Source organism: Malania oleifera, chromosome 2 (genome assembly GCF_029873635.1).
Source record: "Malania oleifera isolate guangnan ecotype guangnan chromosome 2, ASM2987363v1, whole genome shotgun sequence".
In the NCBI taxonomy this organism is placed as follows: Eukaryota; Viridiplantae; Streptophyta; class Magnoliopsida; order Santalales; family Ximeniaceae; genus Malania; species Malania oleifera.
This window is the reverse complement of record NC_080418.1, coordinates 148,003,524-148,026,273: the sequence shown is the minus strand read 5'-3', so window position 1 is coordinate 148,026,273 and position 22,750 is coordinate 148,003,524.

Below are 22,750 nucleotides of genomic sequence, written 5' to 3'. Positions count from 1 at the left end.
GCAGCTGGAGTTTTTCATATAACATGTTCAAAAAGCTACTTTACTTTGCATAAATTAAGTACACTAGAGAGATCATTGGTTAAATGGTGCCGACAAGGTGCATGATTAAGAGTGATGGTGCCTGGTGGGTGGGTTCATAGTTATCAAAAGATTGCTTATTGCAGAAGCATCCCGAGCAAGTTCATGAATCATGGCAGCACACTCATCGGAGCATTATGGCCAAATGCCAATAAAAAAAGCAAACAACTTAATTAATGCTTTGGCGCACAATAATAATTAAGCGTTGTGGTTAAGCATTGTGCATTTCAAGTTAGATAAATATTTCTCAACTTATGCATTTGGACAATTTAGCTGATGGGTTGATTTCAGTGTGCACGAAGATTGATTTGAATACTTCAAAAATGTATGTGCATGCGAACTGTGGAGGTCTAATGGTTTTGACTTGAATGACAAACTAGACAGTATATAAAAGGGTATGAGCTAATGGGTTGAATATAATCAATGTAATCACCTCTAATCTATTTTGTCCTAAATACCACTAGAAAATCTAATTACTACCAGTTGACTATACTTAGGCCTAAGAAAAACATAGATCATGGTCTAATTAGGCAACAAGATTTGAGTTGGGGAGTATGGTAAGTGAAGGAAAGGTATTTGTATGCACTTAATTTTGTCAAACCTAGTTGTTCTCGGATACACAGCGGAAGCTAGCACACTTTCACACACTCATGAATCAAGCAAACAATCAATGCAATCACTCGGTGAAGAATAATACTAAAGAAGCAAACACTCAGTAATGAGAAGAACAAAAATACAATCAGAAGACACAAAATTTACGTGGTTCGACAATTTGCCTACGTCCACAGGCGCAACAACTCTGATTTTTACTATGAACAATGTCAAACTTACATTAGGATTACAAAACATTGATTATATATGAACCCTAAGCATAGAGGAACCTTAAATCCTATCTAAATCATCTCTGCAGTGATCCCCAGAGGAAAAACCTTCGATTTACCTAATCTATACTGGCTTCTCAATTTGAATTACATGAAGTTCGCCGTCAGAAATCATTGACGGTTTTGGCTAAATCGTTGATGGTTTGAAGCCGAGAAGTAACACTCTGCATTCTGCTTGAAACCGTTGACAGTTGTAGCTCAAACTGTCGATGGTGTGCCTCTTCCTGCAGCCTTCTCTCTTGCTCTTGTATCTTGATTCATGTAGCTTTCCCGATGCATACGTTTCCGCAAAAAAATATGAGTCACATGTCCAACAATCTCCACCTTGGTGAATATTCACCACTTAGAAAATGTAAATGTAATAACCCGAGAAAAAGAATTAAAATAATACATATATATATATATAATTAATTAATTGGTTAAACACTATTAAATTAATGTATTAAATAAACAAATAAAAATAAATAGTATGAAAAAAAATTATTAATTAATTAATGAATTAATTAAATGTTATTAAATTAAATAAATAAATAAATAGTAAAAAAATGGAATAAAGATATATATATATATATATATATATATATATATATATATATAAGTTAAAGTATAAGTGTTATATATATATATGTTAAGTTATGTAAGTGAGTAAGTTTAAAAAAAAAAAAGATGAAACTCAGACGTCTCTCTCAATCTCTCTCTGAACTTTCTCCTTCTTTCTCTGTTTCACCCGTCGCCTCTCTCTCTCCCCTCATTTCTCGACGAATACTCAACCGATCAGGAAACGGAATGTGTTGTTGGGTTTCTAACTCCGCCACCGACATTTCTACTAGAGTAGATTTTTCATAGGAACGACTTAAGCACTGCTCCTGGGGAAAGGTAATTTTTCCCCAATTTCTCAATTTCTGGTTAAATCTGCTGTTGAATCGACGATCAGGCACCAGCATGGGGTCCTAATCATCGTTGTCGTCATTTTGACATAAGTAATTTTTCAATTGGGGTTTTCTAGGCCCTACTCCAAAGCGAAAGTGAGATTTGGGAAATTTGACAATTTGGCTAAATTTAAGGATATATTTATTTATTCAAGAATTATGGCCCTAGGAAATATTTAAATAATATTTTATTCATAAATAATTTATTGGAGTTAGGAATTTTTTATTCAGGGTTCGGGTGAGCGCCGCAGGTATTTTTCGGGATCCCTGTTGGTGTAGTTCAAGAAATCAGGTAAGAGAAAAAATATATATTAAATTAGAATTTTTATGAATTTAATGGAAAATTAAATTGTGTTATATGTACGTGTATATGTTTCAGTATAGGTAAAATGCCAACCATTTAAATTATATTTCCTTCAAGTTTATAACTGTTTATTAGATATGTATGTGTGAAAATGAACTGATAAAAGTGGAAAAATATTTTCAGAATATTTATGTAAGACATGAAAGGTATTTTTAGTATATAAACATTAAATGTTGGTTGACTTATTACAGGCAGTGTATAAATTTTATTACTAAATTGTGTGGCATGAGTAAATAGAATGTTGTATGCAAATATATGTTAAATGTATGAGATGCAGGTTAAGTAAGTAAAATAATGAGAATAAAATATGATATGGACAATGTTGCCTGTGTATGTTAAATGCAACCATATAAATGTAAGACAGCTGAAAGACAGTCATGTTAGCAGATCTAGCACACTTCTGTGTAGACTAACTGATGATAGCTAAAAGGAGCTGTGTTAACAGATCTAGCACGTTTCTACGTAGACTAATTGATGATGGCTAAAGACCAACTGTAGTACGAATTAATGAAATGAAATGTTATGCAATGAAATGACGATGAAATGATAATGAAATGAAATGACAAAGGTAAATTATGTAAATGAGAAAGAGTCACTTAAAGTGAAACGAATGCAAAGTTAAGTTATGAACAGGAATGAATGTGCATGAATGTATAACAACAGAAAAGAATGATGTATTATGATAATAGAAGTATGTATGTACGTAGAACATGTTACGATTGGGCGAGGCATACTCTTCGCCTAAGGGCTTGCTGAGTAAGGCGAGTGCACTAGTAGTTACAGATGTGGCAGTAGCCGCATAACGTACTAGGGCAGAGGGAACCAACTTGTATGGGCGGGTAGATTTCCTTATCCTTAGGGCCTTTGCCAGTAAGCTATTGTTGAACAGCGTGAGTACGAGATTAATTTATCACTTGAGGGCTTACTGAGTAAGGTGAGTGTCCTGGTATACTTTAGCTGCGACCTTTGGGTTGCCTAAATATCAGAGCAGAGGGGTGCTACTTATATGGCGGGTAATCACCTCTATCCTCAGGTAATCTCGTAGGTTAAATATTTGCATGTGTTTGATTAGGTTCAAGGAATGATTTCAGAAATTATGTTAACGATTTTCAAATGTCAAATAATATGTCATATATAAACTCATGTTGGCCACACACTGTTTTAATATATTGTTTCTTCCCTTACTGAGATGTGTCTCACCCGAATATGAATTCATCTTTTTCAGGATTTCTCAAGATCGAGCTTTAAGAGCTCGAGATTTTATAACATTTTTTTGGAAGATATAAGAAAAAAGGTATATTTTTATGTTAATTTTGATATGTATATTTTATGTTTTATAATTTATGTTTTAAGTTTTATAAGATATGGATGGTTGTGAAACATACTGGTATTAGTGGATAATGTTTTGGAAACATGCATATATTTGAATACTGGTGGATGATTAATTTATTATGGTTGGTAGTTAGAATTAGTAAACTCTGGTATTATGTTATATAAAGATTATGGTTATGTTTTCTGCTGCGTATATTATAGATTATGGATTATCAGGGATTTTATCAGGTATAACGCGCTAGACCCGGGTTTAAGGGTTCGAGGCGTTACAGTAAAAGCATAACCATTATTCCACCCGAGATAGTAGATTGGGTTCGTCTCCCATCTAGCACTTGGATACGTTGATCAAGTCCAAGCAATACTTGAACTTGTTAATTGTGACCGGCTTTGTCACCATATCAGCTGCATTATCAGACGTATGAACCTTCTCAAGTAGAAGTTCTTCTGAAGCGATTAGTTCATTGACCCTGTGATATCACACATCAATGTGCTTCGTCCTCGCATAGTACACTTGATTCTTCACCAAGTAGATGGAATTCAGACTATCACACTGCAACCAAACTCCACCTTGTTTGACACTTTGCTTTCTGAAAAATCTTGTAAGCCACAACATTTCCTTGGCAGCCTCAGCCACTGTCGTGTACTTCGACTCAGTAGTAGACAAAACTATTAGTGACTGCACCATAGAACTCCAAAAAAGTAGGTCCCCCCACAAGGGTAAATGTGTACCCTATGGTAGACCTCATGTTATCCTTGTCTCCTGCGTGCATAGTCAGCATCCATGTACCTTACCACCAACAGATCACTCTGTTGTGCATTGAAAATTGTTGAAGAGTAAACTTGACGGTGGGACGGTGGCAGCAAAACATGGTCGACAGCCCACCTCTGTTGAATTTTGGCAAAAGTCGGCCACCAACCTCACCAACCAGCCCACAATTGTTGATTTTAATCTTCACTTGTTCTGCTATAAATAGATGTGGGTGTGTAATGTAATGAGTGGAGTAGGGAGGGTGAATAACCAGTGAGAAGAAGAGAGTTTGTGTATCTTAAATTCATCTCTATTTGTTTCTTTTTCATATTGAAATTAATTTTTTTGTATTTGTGTGCAATCCTAACTGAGTTTCAATTACCACCAATGAAAGAGTGAGTCTCCTCCACCCATCAGTGGTACCAGAGCATCCAGGTTCGCTGAAATTCGCCAAACAGAGGTGAACAGAGCGATATTCGATTTTTTCCCAAATTTGAAGTTGCTCAAAATCCAAAATTGAGCATACCATTGTGAAATTCGCATCAAGACGATTTCAAAGGTGAAAATCATGCTTCAAAAGGAGTTCGGGAGCCCCCGCACGCACTCCCACGCGCCAACAAATGACACAACGTCATCCAGATGCGCTGCACGTGCTGGAGAGAGTGCTAACTGGCAAATTCACGCGCTACACATGCCTTGCACGCCCCTTCTTTGCCCGACTAGTGAGATCTGACCCAGAACCCAATCTGCGACCTGACCCAGCAACCCGGAACCAGCCCCGCAAACACGACTTGACCCGGCTGACTGACCCACGCCCAGTCGCTGATGCGCGACATGCGTAAATGTTAATGTTGTTATCTCCGTTAAGTCAAACCATTTTTTTTCAAACAAAAAACTGATTCAAAATTTTTCGCCGGTTCAGTGATTTTTAGACCAGTTCTTTACAACCCAAAATCAGTTCCTAAGGTTTTTCATCCTTCTGAACCCATTGGTGGCATCAAATTTGCTAAAATTAGTCTCTATCACTCTGTTTTTTTATATATATTAAACCCGATGGCAAACGGTGCTACCCAAGCAGTCAATCCAAAGTTGACACGGGAGAATTATGACAATTGGTCTATTCAAATGAGAGCCCTTCTAGGTGCTCAGGATGTCATGAACATCGTTGAAGATGGGTACAGAGAAAGCCCATCAAAAGAAGTCAAAGCAACTATGTCTGACGCTCAAAGAACGACCTTACGAGCCTATCGAAAGAAGGATTGTAAGGCGAAGTCCATAATCTACCAAGGCCTTGATAAGGCCACGTTCGAAATCATATGCCTCCAAAACTTCCAAAGAAGTTTGGGACTCTCTCCATCTCACACAAAGAGTTGCAGACAAAGTGAAAAACATTCGTCTTCAAACATTGCGAGGTGATTTCGAATCCTTAAGAATGAAATCTACTGAATCTATTGCAGATTACTATACGCAAGTTATGATATTATCAAATCAATTGAGAAGAAATGGAGAGACTCCAATTGATGAGACAATTTATGAGAAAATCTCGCGATCTTTGGATCCAAAATATGATTATATAGTTGTGACCATGGAAGAAACAAAAGATTTGGAAACCATGTCCATAGAAGAACTTGTGGGCTCACTCTAAGCCCATGAGCAGAAAGTCAACAAAAGGAGTGATGACAAAGCATTGGAGCAAGCCCTCTAAACGAAGTTGTTCCTCACTACAGATAGATACGATAAAGGGGGGATATCACAACGAGGAAGAGGACGAGGTCGAGGATCTCGTGGAAGAAATAATGGAAATTTTGACTCCAGAGAAGGTGGTAGAGGTGAAAAAGGTCCCATTAGAGAATAACACAATCAACAGAACTATGTTCCACGAGGCAGAGGACAAGGAAGAAGAGGGGGATACAATAATCGTCCGAACATAGACAAAAGAAACATTCAGTGCTACAACTGCCACAAGTACAGACACTGCAATAATGAATGCAGAGGTAATCCCCAAAATCACGAAGTAAATGAAATTACTAATTTTGCATAAAAGGAGAAAGATGAAGGAGAATCATTGATGCTGATGGCACACAATTCAACCCACCAGGACCAAAATATTTGGTACCTTGACTCTAGAGCCAGCAATCACATGACTGGAAGAAAGAACCTATTTAATGAACTTGATGAGAAATTTTAGGGAGATATATCATTTGATGATCTCTCTAAAGTCCCAGTTCAAGGAAGGGGAAATGTCCTAATCAAGAGGAAGGTTGGAGACCATGCTTTTATCTCCAATGTGTACTATGTGCCAGCCATGAAGATTAATATACTTAGTCTCGGATAGCTTGTGGAGAAAGGCCACTGAATTAGTCTTAAAGATAAGTATATGGTGATAACATACGCTCGAGGTAAGCTCGTTACTCGAGTACAAATGGTAAAGTATCAAATATTTCCATTCGCCATTCAACATGATACGCCAAGGTATTTGAGCGTTATCATCAAAGACAAAGGCTGGCTATGACATCTTAGGTACGAACATCTTAACTTTGAAAGTTTGAAACAATTAGGAAGCAAGAAGATGGTGAAAGGCTAACCCAACATCCACCACCAAAATGTGATATGTGAAAGATGTGTTCTAAGCAAGTAACACAGAAGCAACTTTGGAAAGAAAGCCAACTGGAGATCTACCATGCCGCTCCAACTAGTTCACATAAATGTGTGGGGTCCATTGAGACTGTTTTCAAATGGACAGAATTTATACTTCCTCACCTTCATTAATGATTACAGCAGGAAGACTTGGGTCTACTTCCTAAAAAGGAAGTCAGAGGTGTTTGACAAGTTCAAAGAATTCAAAGCCCTTGTGGAGAAACAGAGTGGCCATCGCATCAAGTCACTCCGATCAGACCAAGGAGGAGAGTACAAGGACGAAGCTTTCCTAAAATTTCTTAGGCAACAAGGAATTCAAAAACAATTCACACTGACCTACACTCCCCAATTGAACGATGTAGCTGAGAGGAAGAACCGCACGATCCTTAACATGGCCAGAAGCATGTTAAAGGATAAGAATGTGCCTAAGAGTTTTTGGGCAAAAGCAGTATCATATACAATCTATCTACTCAAACGGTGTCCTACGAAAATTCTTGATACAAAGACACCACATGAAGCCCAGTGTGAGTCATCTTAGAGTGTTTGGCTCCATAGCCTACGCCAAGATCCCAGAGGCAAAAAGGAAAAAGTTGGAAAATAAAGGAGAGAAATATATCCTTGTTGGATACGGTGATAGCACCTTGGGATATCAACTCTACAATCCCATCAACAAGAAATTCATTCACATCCGGGATGTCATTTTTGAAGAAAATGAATCCTAGAAGTGGGACCAAGCTAAATCTTCCAAAGATCCGGAATTGACGCTTAAAGGAGAAGAACCCACACAAACAAGAGAAGTGGCTATCGAGTCACAAGTTCCCGAGCTGTAAACACCTCCACATGGTTCACCATAGAGGAATGAATCTCCATCACCAATTGAGCGTGAAATCTCAGACACGAGGCCTAAAGGAGCTCAAAATCTAGTTGTCCTATATGAAACTACAAACCAATAGAAGAGTATGTTACTCTATACTTTCTATTGTTGATCGGCGACCCGATTAGCTTTGATGGAACTAATGAAGAAGACAAATGGAGAAAAGTGATGGATGAGGAGATTCAATCCATTGAGAAGAACAAGACTTGGGAGTTTACAAATCTCCCGAAGGGCCGTAAAACTATTGGTGTGAAATGGGTCTACAAGACCAAGAAGAACGCTCAAGGAGAAGTTTATAGATACAAAACAAGACTTGTCACCGAAGGCTACAAACAGAAAGAAGGGATTGATTATTGTAACGACTCGAAAAATAATGGTATTTAAATAATAAGAGAGAGGGAAATGGAAACACATACAGAAGGAGACAGTAGGCTTCATCGATGAACGCAACATTGCACTTTGGAGAAAATAACCCAGAATTCTTACATAGGGCCTCGTCAACAAACACAGGGAATTCATCGACGAGTGCATAAGGGGACCTCGTTGACGAAGCTATGACTCGTCGATGAGAAGATACCGGGAAGGGTTTATGGAACAAACTGAAATTCATCGACGAGAGAGGAAGTTCATCGACGAAATTATTGAAGAACTCGTCGACGAGGTGACGTGTCTTGTCGATGAATCCGGCTCTATAAATAGTGAAAACTTGAATTTTTTATGAAAAATCAGCGTAAGAAATTTCTTTTCTCTCTCTAAAACGTCTTCCACTCCTTCTCTCTTTGATTCCGGACCCGTTTTATGCTGAATCGATGATCTAAAGCCACCACGACGCTTTTGACGAAGTTTTGCAAGTCTGTTGGAGCTGATCATTGGTGGAGTTGGTTTGGATTTCGTCCCAATCTCAGGGTAAGGCATTTTATTCAGTATTTATGTTTCCCTCACTTATAAGAAATACAATACACGAAGAAATAATGATGTCTTTTTTTTGGGGATTTGATTTTCAGGGTGTTGAGTGGAGAACTCTGTGGGTACAGGGCCAAAATTTAGTTGGGGCTTTTCAGAGCTAAGGTAAGGGATATATGCTATGCTAGGAATTTTTATAATGTTATCAAAGATTTTTCACATATGTGCATACTAGTTTATTACCCAGTTTTACAGAATATGAGTTTTAAATACTTGTGTGGCCTGAGTAGATATTTATGTGATGAAGAGCTTATATAGTTTTTACAGTATATCATACTATACCGATTACACAAATATAGACAGTATATTACAGATATTTTATTCAGAGCAGTATATTATAGTTTTACTCAGATCAGTATGTTATAGCTTTATACAGATTAGTATATCATAGATATTTATCCAAGTCAGTATATTACAGCTTTACTCAGATCAGTATATATTACAGTTTTATACAGAACAGCATATATAGTGTTTACAGTATGTCATGTGTCCTATTACTATGACATACTGAGTATACAGACAGAGTATATAGACAAAGTATACAAACAGATATACAGAGATAGCATCATGATGCTACAGATGCAGTGTACAAAGATTACAGTAATTACAGTACAGAAAGATAGCGTTATGGTAATTTTGGAAATATGATGAAAACAGTAAAAGAGTATATATCTATATATATAGTATCAGATCCCTGAGGAAAGAATATAGACAAATACAGATAAAGAATACAGAGCACGGTACCATTGCTATATACAGATAGAGTGCAACCACATATCTCAGATAGTATGTGGGTAGCGTCGACCGTGCTCGGAGAGTATGCAGCTCCCCAGTTCACTGAGTGGAGGGGGCCGATTTGACGAGGTAGCATCCAGTCCCAAGCCTAGGAGTAACATATTTCCACTTACTGAGCGTCCACTCACCCTATGACTTTAACATTTTTCAGGTGAGCCAGCTGGGTGAGCAGATTAGGCTCGCAGATAGAGAGTATATTGATTACCCTGGTTTAGAGGGTAAGTTTGTGTAGGGTTTTGTATTTTGGGACAAGTATTTTGGAGAGAGAGATGTATTATATAGTTATGGTAGAGAAATACGGATTTCTGGTATTGTATGATGTGTATGGATGTATGGATTACATTTTCACTGCATAGGTATGATTTTATATTCAGATTCACCCCGATGCCTTCCGAGGCTCGAGCTCCATAGCAGGGGATATATATATATAAATAATTAAAGAGGTCGTTACAATTTGGTATCAGAGCCTAAGTTGCTAGGTTTTGTAGACTTTAGAGTGTAACAGGAAACAATACCAGAATATAGGAAAAAGATTTGAGGTTTTATTTTGTGATCTGGATACAGGATTTCGTGGTAGTTTCTTTTTTTTTCCTGGGGTGACGATTTCAGGAAAACCATAGTAAACTGTCGACGAGTCATATGTTTGGGTTGCAGGAGTGGATTTTGGGGTTAGGATCAGGAGGGATGATTAATAGAGAATTTGGAGTTTTAGTTGAATAAGGTGGGTCTGTAGGGAAATAGAATTCTGAAACGGTGTTCTATGTGTTTGCAGGATGGACCCAGGAGGCAATCGCGCTTATGCTAGTGGGAATGATAGTGCTGGTCCTTCTGGCATAGTAGGTGGGGATTCAAATGTTATGCTACGTAGTGTGGCTTAGCAAGTTATGGTCGAGATAGCGCGGAGCTCTAGAGAGCAGGGAGTTCCATATTCAACTCATAGATGTACCATAGAGAAACTTATGAAGATGAATCCGCCAGCTTTTTCTGGAGTGACTGATCCTGCAATTGTGGAGAACTGGGTGCAGGAGGTAGAGAAGATTCTGACAGTACTTCATTGCACCGACGAGCAGAGAGTTTTATATGCTACGTATAGGCTGGCGGGGGAGGCCAAGAGATGGTGGGCAGCCACTAGGTTGTTGGAGGAGCTGAGGGCTATACCAGTGCCGATGACCTGAACTCGTTTCAGGGACGTGTTCTTGGATAGATATTACCCTGCCTCAGTCAGAGAGGCTCGAGTACAGGAGTTTCTGAGCCTATCCCAAGGATCAATGACTGTCCAGCAGTATGCGGTGAGATTTATCGAGCTCTCTCATTTCTGCCCATATATTGTCCCCAATGAAGTGAAGAAGGCCAGAATGTTCGAGAGGAACTTGAGGCGAGACATTTACAGATAGGTGGTGGTACTGAGGATTCAGGATTTTGTAGAATTGGTTGACAGGGCCACTATAGCGGAGGAGAGTCTATCTAGAGAGACGGAGATATAGAGTTAGAGGAAGAGGACTGCACCCTCGATTTTTCAAGTGGGTCCCAGCCAAGGCCCTTGGTGAGGAGGTAGATCTGGCGGAGGCTAGAGGCAAATGATAGAGCATAGGGGATTTCAGGGCGGACAGTTTCCTGCCATTTGTCCTAGATGCAGACGGAGACATCCTAATGAGTGCCGACTAGAGGAAAATGTTTGTTATCGATGCGAGAGGCCCGGTCATATGGCTCGATCGTGTCAAATGCCATCGAATTATGCTCAGGCTCCCAAACCGTTTTGAGGTGGATATCAGGCGCCTTGCTGTGGTCAGCAGAGGAACACTACGCCGGCAAGGGTCTACGCATTAACACCGGGAGACGCTGAGACGGCTGGAGACGTGGTCACAGGTACTCTTACTGCTTTACCATATAAAATGATTGTTTTTTTTTATACAAGTGTCACCCACTCTTTTATATCGGCGGGATATGTCAAGATAGCTGGAATAGAGACACAATTATTAGATATAGAATTGTCTGTGGGTACGCCAATGGGATTTGTGGTTAAATGCAGGAGGGTACTTCGGAATTTTCCAAGTATTCAAGAGAGAGTGTTTTTAGCCGATCTTATGGTCCTAAATATGCAGGGATTTGATGTGATACTGGGTATGGATTGGTTAGCTATTTATCACACTAGTATTGATTGCCATCAGAAAGAAGTAATTTTCAGACCCCCGGGTGAGCCAGAATTTAGATTTATAGGTTCACACGTGTGTGCCTCGCCACAGCTAGTGTCAGCTATTCAGGTGAGGAGATTGTTACAGGGTGGTTGCCAGGGGTATGTCGCATACATAAAAGAATTGTCAAAATAAGAATTGGGACAAGCTGACGTACCAGTAGTAAGGGAATTCCCAGATGTATTTCCGGAAGAATTACCTAGTTTTCCATCTGATCATGAGATTGAGTTCACTATAGACTTGTTTCCGGGATCTGCACCAGTATCTAAAGCACCGTACCATATGGCTCCAGTCGAGTTGAAAGAACTGAAAGATCAACTACAGGAATTACTGGATAAGGGTTTTATCAGGCCCAGTGTGTCGCTCTGGGGAGCGCCAGTTCTGTTCATGAAAAAGAAAGATGGAACCATGAGGTTGTGCATCGATTATAGGGAGATAAACAAACTGATAGTCAAGAATAAATATCCTCTCCCTAGGATCGATGATTTATTTGATCATCTCCAGGGGACCTAGGTTCACTCTAAAATTGATCTGCTGTCAGGCTACCATCAGGTGAAAGTTAAAGCATAAGATATTTTGAAGACCGCATTTCGTACTAGGTATGGGCATCACGAGTTTTTAGTGATGTCATTTGGGTTGACTAATGCACCAGCAGTATTCATGGATTTGATGAATCGGGGTTCCACCAGTATTTGGACCAGTTTGTGGTTGTATTTATTGATTATATACTGCTCTATTCGAGGAGTTTTGAGGAGCACGAGCATCATTTGAGGCTGGTGTTGCAGATATTAAGGGAAAGAAAATTGTATACGAAATTCAAGAAATGTGAGTTCTGGTTAAGACAGGTTATTTTTCTCGGCCCTGTGATCTTAGAAGCAGGAGTATCAGTTGGTCCGAGTAAAATAAAGGCAGTGGTAAGTTGGGAAAGACAGAGAAATGTTCAGGAAGTTAGGAGTTTTCTTGGATTAGCAGGTTATTACCAGCGCTTTGTGGATGGTTTTTCTAGGCTATCTGGTCCATTGACATGACTTACGAGGAAAAATGTAAAATTTGAATGGACCGATGACTGTGAGCAGAGTTTTCAAGAGTTAAAACAGTGGTTAGTTTCAGCTCTAGTACTGGCTATTCCTTCGGGGGAGGATAGGTTCATAATATACAGTGATGCATCGTTGAAGGGTCTTGGATGCGTGTTGATGCAATACAGCAGGGTTATTACATATGCGTCCAGACAGCTTAAAGAATATGATAAGAATTATCCTATCCATGATTTAGAGCTTGCTGCAGTGGTGTATGCTCTTAAGATCTGGAGGCATTATTTATATAGTGGAAAGTGTGAGATTTTCACGGATCATAAAAGTTTGAAATATTTCTTTACCCGAAAAGAGTTGAATATGAGGCAAAGAAGGTGGCTAAAGTTTATTAAAGACTATGATTGCACAATTAGTTACCACCCAGGAAAAGCAAATGTAGTGGCACATGCTCTGAGCAGGAAATCAGGGGGACCCGTACTGGCAGCTATGGAGATTCAGCACTCAATTATGATGGATTTGGAGAGACTTGGTATAGAATTGGTAGAGAAGAGTCCCCAGGCAGTTATTGTCAGTCTAGTAGTTCAGCCTACACTATACGAGAGGATTAAAGTAGCTCAGGGCGATGATGCAGAGTTGGCAAAGGTGATGGATAGAGTACGGGATGGTCGGGGAGAGGAGTTTAGCATATCAGATGACGGAACTCTACGATTCCGTACTAGGCTATGTGTTCCTGCAGATACTGAGATCAGGAGAACTATACTGGAAGAGGCTCACAGATCCCTATACACGATCCATCCCGGTAGTACTAAAATGTACAAGGACCTCCGAGAGTATTTCTGGTGGAGTGGAATGAAGAGAGAGATAGCCGAATTCATTCAGCAATGCTTGACGTGTCAGCAGGTTAAAGCTGAGCACCAGAGACAGGCAGGACAGTTGCAACCACTGTTCATTCCAGAATGGAAATGGGACCACGTTTTGATGGACTTCATTACGAGGTTACCATCAGTACGACAGGGACTGAATGAGATTTGGGTGGTTGTTGATCATTGACGAAAACCTCTCATTTCATCCCTATTAAAATCGGCTATTCCATGGATAGATTGGCAAAGATATATGTTTAAGAGATAGTTCACGTCCATGGTGTGCCGCTATCCATAGTCTCCGACCGAGATCCTCGATTTACTTCACGATTCTGGAAAAGATTTCAAGAGGCTATGGGTACCCAGTTAGCTTTTAGAACTGCTTTTCATCCCCAGATAGATGGTCAGACTTAGAGGATGATTCAGACACTAAAGGATATGCTTCGTGCTTGTGTGCTTCATTTTGGAGGCAGTTGGATTCAGCTTATGCCATTAGTTGAATTTTCTTATAATAATAGCTACCAGGCTAGTATCGGCATAGCTCCATATGAGGCATTGTATGGTAGGAGATGTCGTTCTCCTCTCTTTTGGGACGAAGTAGGCGAAAAGCGAATTTTGGGTCCAGAGATAGTACAGTAGGCTTGTGACAAGATTCAACTAATTAAAGAAAGAATTAGTACAGCACAGAGTCGGCAGAAAAGCTACACAGATATTCGCCGCAAAGAGTTTGAATTTGACGTGGGAGATTAATAAAGTGACAATCAAGAACAAATATCCTCTACCCCATATCGACGATTATTTGACCAGCTCCAGGGTACAGGAGTGTATTCGAAGATTGACCTCAGATCCGGCTATCATCAACTGAAGGTGAAAGTAGAAGATATCTCAAAGACGACCTTCAGAACTAGGTATGGGCATTAAGAATTTCTTGTTATGCCATTTGGTTTGACGAATGCTCCTGCAGTATTTATGGACTTGATGAACAGATTCTTCCATTAATACCTAGACTAGTTCATTGTTGTTTTTATTGATGATGTACTGGTCTATTCGAGGAGCTATGGCGAGCATGAGACACACTTGAGGCAGGTTCTACAAACGCTTCGGGAAAAGAAGTTGTACGCCAAGTTCAGTAAATGTGAATTTTGGCTTGAGAAGATCATGTTTTTAGGGCATGTTGTGTTTGGAGATGGTATCTCTATGGATCCTAGTAAGGTTGAGGTCGTAGTGAATTAGGCTAAACCGAGGAATGTTCGGGAGATCAGGAGTTTCTTGGGGCTAGCTGGGTATTACCGTCATTTTGTTGAGGGATTCTTAGCTTTGTCAGGGCCTTTGACACGACTGACTAGGAAGAATGTCATATTTGAATGGGATGACAGCTGTGAGCAGATTTTTCAGGAATTGAAGCAGAGGCTAGTCACAGCGCTAGTACTAATCATCCCATCTAGGGGTGAGGGTTATACTATCTACAGTGATGTGTCCTTGAAGGGACTTGGCTGTGTATTGATGCAGTATGGCAGGGTGGTGACGTATGCATCCAGGCAGTTGAAAGAATATGAAAAGAACTACCCTACCCATGATTTTGAATTGGCTACAGTTGTACACGCATTGAAGATTTAGAGGCATTACTTGTATGGCGACCAGTGTGAGATCTTTTCCGACCATAAGAGTTTGAAGTACTTTTTCACGCAGAATGAATTGAATATAAGACAGAGAAGGTGGTTGGTGTTAATTAAAGATTTCGATTGTACTATCAGTTACCACCCAGGAAAGAAAATGTGATAACTGATGCACTGAGCAAAAAGTCCAGGGAATCAACGTTGGTGACTATGGAGATCCAGTATCCGATCATGATGGATCTAGAGAGACTCAGCATAGAGTTGGTAGAGAGTAATCCTCCAGTGTGTATTGCCAGCCTAGTAGTACAGCCTACTCTGCAAGAACGAATTAAAGTTGCTCAGAAGGAAGACCCAGAATTAGCAGAAGTGATAGATAGAGTGCAGAATGGTCAGGGGGAGGAATTCAGTATTGCAGACGACGAAGCTGTGCGGTTCCATTCCAGATTATGTGTTCCTGCCAATATTGAGATCAGGAAGACTATTCTAGAGGAGGCTCACAGATCTTTGTATACAGTTCATCTCGGAAGTATGAAAATGTACAGGGATCTATGAGAATCGTACTGGTGGAGTGGTATGAAGAGAGAGATCGCCGAGTATGTAGCCCAGTGTCTGACGTGCTAGTAGGTAAAAGCTGAGCACTAAAGGTCGGCAGGGCAGTTGCAGCCGTTATTTATCCCAGAGTGGAAGTGAGATCATATATCTATGGACTTCGTGTTAGGACTGCCGACGATGTTACATGGCCAAAATGCCATATGGGTGATTGTTGACCATTTGACCAAGACCGCCCACTTTTTACCTATCAAGTTCAGCTACTCCCTTAACCATTTAGCGGAGATCTACATCTAGGAGATAGTTCGTTGTCATGGGGTTCCAATATCGATTGTGTCAGATCGAGACCCGCGTTTCACATCACATTTTTGGAAGAGTCTGCAAGAAGCACTAGGGTCTCAATTGTCTTTTAGCACGGCATTCCATCCTCAGTCAAATGGGCATACTGAGAGGATGATACAGACATTATAGGATATGCTCCGAGCATGTGTATTGGATTTTGGGGGTAGTTGGACTCAGTTCATGCCATTGGTAGAATTTACGTATAATAACAATTATCAGACTAGTGTTGGCATGGCACCATTTGAGGCTTTATATGGTAGAAGATATCGTTCTCCTTTATTTTGGGATGAAGTGGGTGAGCGGCGAGTAGTGGGGCCAGAGCTTGTGTAGCAAGCACGTGATAAGGTTCGGATTATCAGATTCAAGATCAGTATAGCTCAGAGCCGACAGAAAAGTTATGCTGATAATCGCCGCAGGAATCTTGAATTTGATGTGGGTAATCGTGTGTTTTTCAAGATAGCTCTGTTGAAAGGGGTTATGCGATTTGGGAAGAAGGGTAAACTTAGTCCTAGGTTTATCGGTCCATTTGAGATTCTAGAGAAAGTGGGACCGGTAGCCTGCAGACTATCTTTGCCACCTGTGTTATCTAGGATCCACGAAGTATTCCATATTACTATGTTAAGAAAATACGTCCTAGATCCTTCTTATATCATCAGTTATGGTGAATTAGAGTTCAGTGATTCACTGGTGTATGAGGAGGTACCATTACAGATTCTAGATAGGAAAGTACAGGAGTTACGTAACAAGGAGATTCCTCAGGTAAAATTTTTGTGGAGGAATCATGCGATAGAAAAGGCTTCTTAGGAATCTGAGGAGCAGATGAAGCAGAAGTATCCGCACCTATTCCAAGAAGTCTAAACGGGTAAATGTTAATAGTTAGACAGTATTTCTTTTACAGGTACGTGTAATGGTTTAATTAGTGTAGCATTTTAGTTTTGGGAGAATTTTTCTTTTGTATATGTAATCTCCCAGGACTCGGAATGTAACCACAGTATTCCTCCGCCATAAGTGAGGGTAAGTAATAAAATAAGTAGACATTTTTCCTGTTAAGGGATGATGAGTTACGTGAACAGTAAATTTCGAGGACGAAATTTTATAAGGAAGGGAGAATATAACGACCTGAAAAATAATGGTATTTAAATAATAAAAGAATGGGAAATGGAAATAGGAACAGAAGGAGGCAGTCAACGACGTTGCATTTTGGATGGGATAATCCTGAGGAATTTTTCAGCTCCTCGTCAATGAACACAGGGGACTCGTCAACGAGGGTATAAGAGGAGCTCGTCGATGAGGACAGGATTCGTTGACGAGAAGATACCAAGAGAGGATTTGTGAAAACCTGAAATTCATTGACGAGCGTTGAAGTTCGTTGACGAACTTCCTACAGGACTCGTCAACGAATCCCACAGTATAAATAGGGTTAAACATGATTTTTTTAGCTCATTTCCTGCGCAGAACGTCCCTCTCTCTCATCCTTTGGTTCTTCCCCCTTCTCTCTTCGATTTTGGGTTGAATTTTCGTTGGTTCGAGGATCTGAAGCCACCACAACTCTCCTGAAAAAGTTATCTGCAAATCTACCGGAGCGGATCATCGGTGGGGCTGAGGTGGAAACCGTCCCAAATCCAGGGTAAGGCTTTCTACTCAATATTTGGCTTTTTGACAGTTGTAGAAAGCGTAGTACGCGTAGAAATATTGAACTTTAGATCTGGGGAATGTTGTTTTCAGGGTGTTGAAAGGGAAACGCTGCGGGTACAGGAGCGTTTGATTTAGGGGCTTTTCAGAACACAGGTAAGGGGATAAACTAAGCTAGTATTTTTATGGAAAGTATGTATAATATTATAGCAATTGATTTTAGGGAAATAAATATATTTATATATGATTTATATTTAGAAAAAAACTGTCGCAAATGATGGTATGTTAAATATATGAAAAACCTGTTTAGTGTGGCATGAGTAGAAATTGTTATGAAATACTATTTTCTGGGAATGTGATTATGATATGGATTTTTATAATAAAAATCAACATACGGGCCGAGATTTTTATATATGTTCACAGGCGTACGGGCCGAGCTATGTGTATGATTTGCCGGCGTACGGGCCGAGCTATGGAAATGATTTGTCAGTGTACGAGCTAAGCTATCTATATGATTTGCTGGCATACAGGCCAAGCTATGGATGTGATTTGCCAGCGTACGGGCTGAGCTATGGATATGATTTGCCAGCATACGGGCTGAGCTATGGTAAAATGTGAAATACTGGCATACGGGCTAATGATTTTCATGATATACGTATATATGCAAAATGATATGATTGATTTGATAATTAATGATATAAGATATCCATGTATCACAGTTTTAGTATATGTTATATGAAATCAGAACCTGGTTGGCTTGGTCTAGGCTAGCACTTGCAAGGTATCGTTGATATGTGTCAATGGTCATTATTATCATGATATTTGTGTTAACGCCGCTGTACGGAGTGGTGTGAGATTGGATTGTCAATGTGGTTTTAAGAAGTGTGTGAGCGCCCCTAGTGTACAGACTAGGTCTGACAGACCCATCAGACTTACAGACTGTACTTTTGACTTGATAGTGGTCGGCCAACCATTGTCAGGTCCCGCCTTCGGGCCACACAACTCAGTCATGTGGGGGTAATACATGACAACAGCCAGCTAACCTACCAAGATTGTTTTCGTATTATTATTTATATGAGATGAATTATGCTATGGAAACTATTTTGTTCTACCATGTTGATTATACATGTTTTCCTAGAAATAATGTATATACAGTTTTACTGGTTATGTTTATGATTATATGTATATCACAAAAATGCTCATGTTGTCACACACTAGTGTTAGTTTATTTCCTTTACTGAGGGGTGTCTCACCCCGAATTTTATAAACATTTTAGGAGCCCCTGATAGGAGAGCGGGTAAAGCCCCGTTGATCTAGTACGGTTGATCTGCCCTTCCAGAAGGGTAAGTGTTTTGATAGGGTCGGATATATTTTGTGGGATGGCCCTAGATATCTGTTGGGTTATGTATTGTGTGTGTGTGTGTATATATATATATATATACAGTGATTGCAGTAACTCTAGTATTATGATGTATGGTGTAATGAGGTGTTTATGATTATTGTTTCCTGTTGCATAGGCTTCCGCAATGTGTTTATGATGTATCCCTGGTACCCACGGGTCCAGGTGGATTATGATCTGCTGAGATTTGTGATATTGATTTTATTATATTATGAAAAAAAATGTGAAAATTAAGCAAGTCGTCACAATGAACTTGATTTCTCAATATGAAACACAATGTAAATTTCCAACACTTCCAAAAACTCAGATTTTAAATAAACTTTCAATTAATAAGTCTTTGGTGTTAACCAATCAACGTACTCCCTTGTGGTTTCCGTAATTTGTATTGATCAACCAACGTACTCCCTTTTTGGTTTTCACAATCCTAAAGTCAAATTAATCTTCAATTTATTTAATATCAAATCCACGTAGTTATTATAAACATAAAATTAAAATCCAACCACGCAGTTTATATAAACGGAAAATTAAATGAGTGTAGGGAAGAGAGTGAGACGTGAGTTTTACGAGATTTGGCTATACCCACCTACATCCTCGCCTTAGGCAAACACACTCAAGGATTCCATTATACCACTCCTTTACGAGTAGGAGCAATCTTACACACTCCTTTGCGGGCAGGAGCAGCCTATACAATCTTTCCTTCAATAGGCTAGAGTTCGCCTCTCCAAATGATACCCCACGTTGGTTCAATAACGATTCAAAGACCTGAACCGTCTACAAAACAAGAAACAAATTTGGTATACAAAAACACTCTCAACAAGAGCTGATTAGTACAACAATTAAGCACTACAATATACTTCAATTCAAAATAACAATTGAAAAAAATTGAAGCCTTAGAAGTATATCACCGTGAGCTTTCTTTCTAGATTGAAAGAATTCATAGTAGGCTTAGAAATTTTGTGAGAGATTCACAACAAAACTTAGTAAGGAATTTTAGAGAGTTTAAAAGCAAGAGAGCTTTGAGAATATTGAGAGCAAGAGAGTTTTGAATGCTGTGTATTTGCTTTGTGTCTTGAATCCTTAGCTTTGAGGAGTATTTATAGATGTTTAAACAACATTTTTTGTGTTCCCCAAGTGACTTGGAGTGTTTCCCACGTTTTCATAACTTTTAGAATTCAAAAAAACAAATTTGGAAACTTTCCGTTATATTTAAAATTTGAAATCTCAATAAGTTAGTCGACTAGAAAGAAAGAGTCTGTAACAACCTGCTAAAATTTTTCTAATAATAATAAATATTATGAAATTCCATTGCTCCGATATATTCTAATTAATATAAAATCATTAACCTAAGCAATGAGAAGCTGAAATCATATAATCATAACCATATATATACACACAATACCAGAGTGCCAGAATACTCCCAAATCAAACATACACAATTGTATCCAAAATATCCTCAACTGAAACTAGGGCTATACAGAAATAATCCTCTCAAAAATACTCACTCTACTGTCAGGGCAGTACTGTAGCCCCTTGACTTGCGAGTCTGATCTGCTTGCCTAGCAGGATCACCTGAAAATTTTGTCAATTAAATGGGGTGAGACGACGCTCAGTAAGACGAAATATGCTATTGCTAGTGTGTGGCAAGTGAGCTACGTGCTAGTAAAATCTAATTTAGAAAACACCATAAATAACAAAGCTGAGTCAAACCTGTATACCTGTTGCAATATAATACATACCTATGTGGCTTAACATAAACTGATTTTCCTGAATATTTATTCATAATACTGCTAATATCTATAGGTATGACTGTTTTTGGTAAATATGATCATACATATATATAATAACTGAAAAGATTCCCTGGATAGATAACTGAAAATCATGATTTAACCCCTTATGACAGGGTTGTGCAACCCGAAAGTGGGACCTAACCTGACTAGCCGACCAGCGTAAGTCAACTGAACTCCGATAGTCAGATTGGCCCCTTCAACCCATATCTAATGGGGAGCATGTCCACAACATAGGCATGATCGACTTCTGAATACCACATATTATCTGAGTAGTGGTTGCACTCTGAACTGAATATAGCTACGGTACCGTGCTTTGCTGGCTGAATATAGTCCATCAAGGTCTGATACTATATATATAAGTAACTAGTATTTCTAAAATACTGTTTTTACCATGATTTTGTAACAACTGAAGTAACCATAACATTATATAAATTGATTTGAATAAACTGTAAATACTGAATATCTGAGATATCTGCCTAACTGAATAACTGAAATATCTGATTAACTGTAGTAACTGAATGTTATGGTTATGAGGTTTGTATATCATAGTATTTTGAAAATACTGTAAAATACAAGTTTCTGTATGTATGTTGTAAATCATGGTATTCTGAAAATTATATAAACCTTATGTTGATCTACTATTAAACTTATGCCACACAACTAAATATCAATATTATCAGGCTCTGAAATCTGTATATATGATATGAATAATAATTTGCTAAAAACATACGATTTGTACTGAATCATAGTAGAACTGCCTAGCATAGCATATTTCCCTTACCTGATTTCGGCTAAAATTCCCTACTGTGACTGGTCCAACACCCGCAAGGTTCCCTACTAAACACCTAGAAAACAACATTTACCAGAACAAAACATCATTATTAGTTCTACTACTACATTTCCTACAACTACTAGAAAGCCAAATATTGCATAAAATACCTTACCCTGAATTTGGGATGAAATTCAATTTCGTCCCACCAACAATCTGCTCTAGCAGATTTGGAGAGAACTTTCCCAGGAGCGTCGTGGTGGCCTCAGATAGTCAATCCGGCGACTAACAAGGCTGAAATCGAAAAGAGAGGAGGGAGGAACTGTAGAGGAGAGAAAGAGAGAGAGAGAGAGAGAAAGAACTTTTGCTTAATTTTTTGCGTAAAAATTCGAGCTTAGGGCTATTTATACTATAGACTTCATCAAAGAGTCAGGTCATTTCGTCGACGAGGTCAAGAAGGAGGTTCGTCGACAAATGCTATCTCCTCATCGACGATATTCAGAACTTGAAAAAACAGTCTCTCGGTATCTTCTCGTCGACGAGACACATCTTCGTCGATGAGATCCTCTTGTACCTTTGTCGACGAATCCCTTGTGTTCATCGACGAGATCCTGATAAATTTTCTTGGTTTATTACAAAGTCAATTGTCTGGATTCTTTAAAATACTGAAAATTTCAAAGACAGCAAGGAGTTAGTCGACTGGGTCATTATGAGTCAATCGCTTAGGTCCTCTCAGGTTCTCTAAAAATCAGTCTATTTTCATGTCAGTAGCCTGGGTAAGCTTTGTCAGTCGCCTAGAAAGACCAAAAGGCTGTTTTTTTTTCTTTTTTTTTTTTTCCAACTTCTTTTTGCTCTTTTACTTTCCCCAAATTAATTTAATACTTTTGAAAAATATTTTTCAAGGTTTTTCAAAATATGGATTTAAGTCAATGAGTTTCCTAATGAGTTTCAAATTCAATCAAATTATCATTT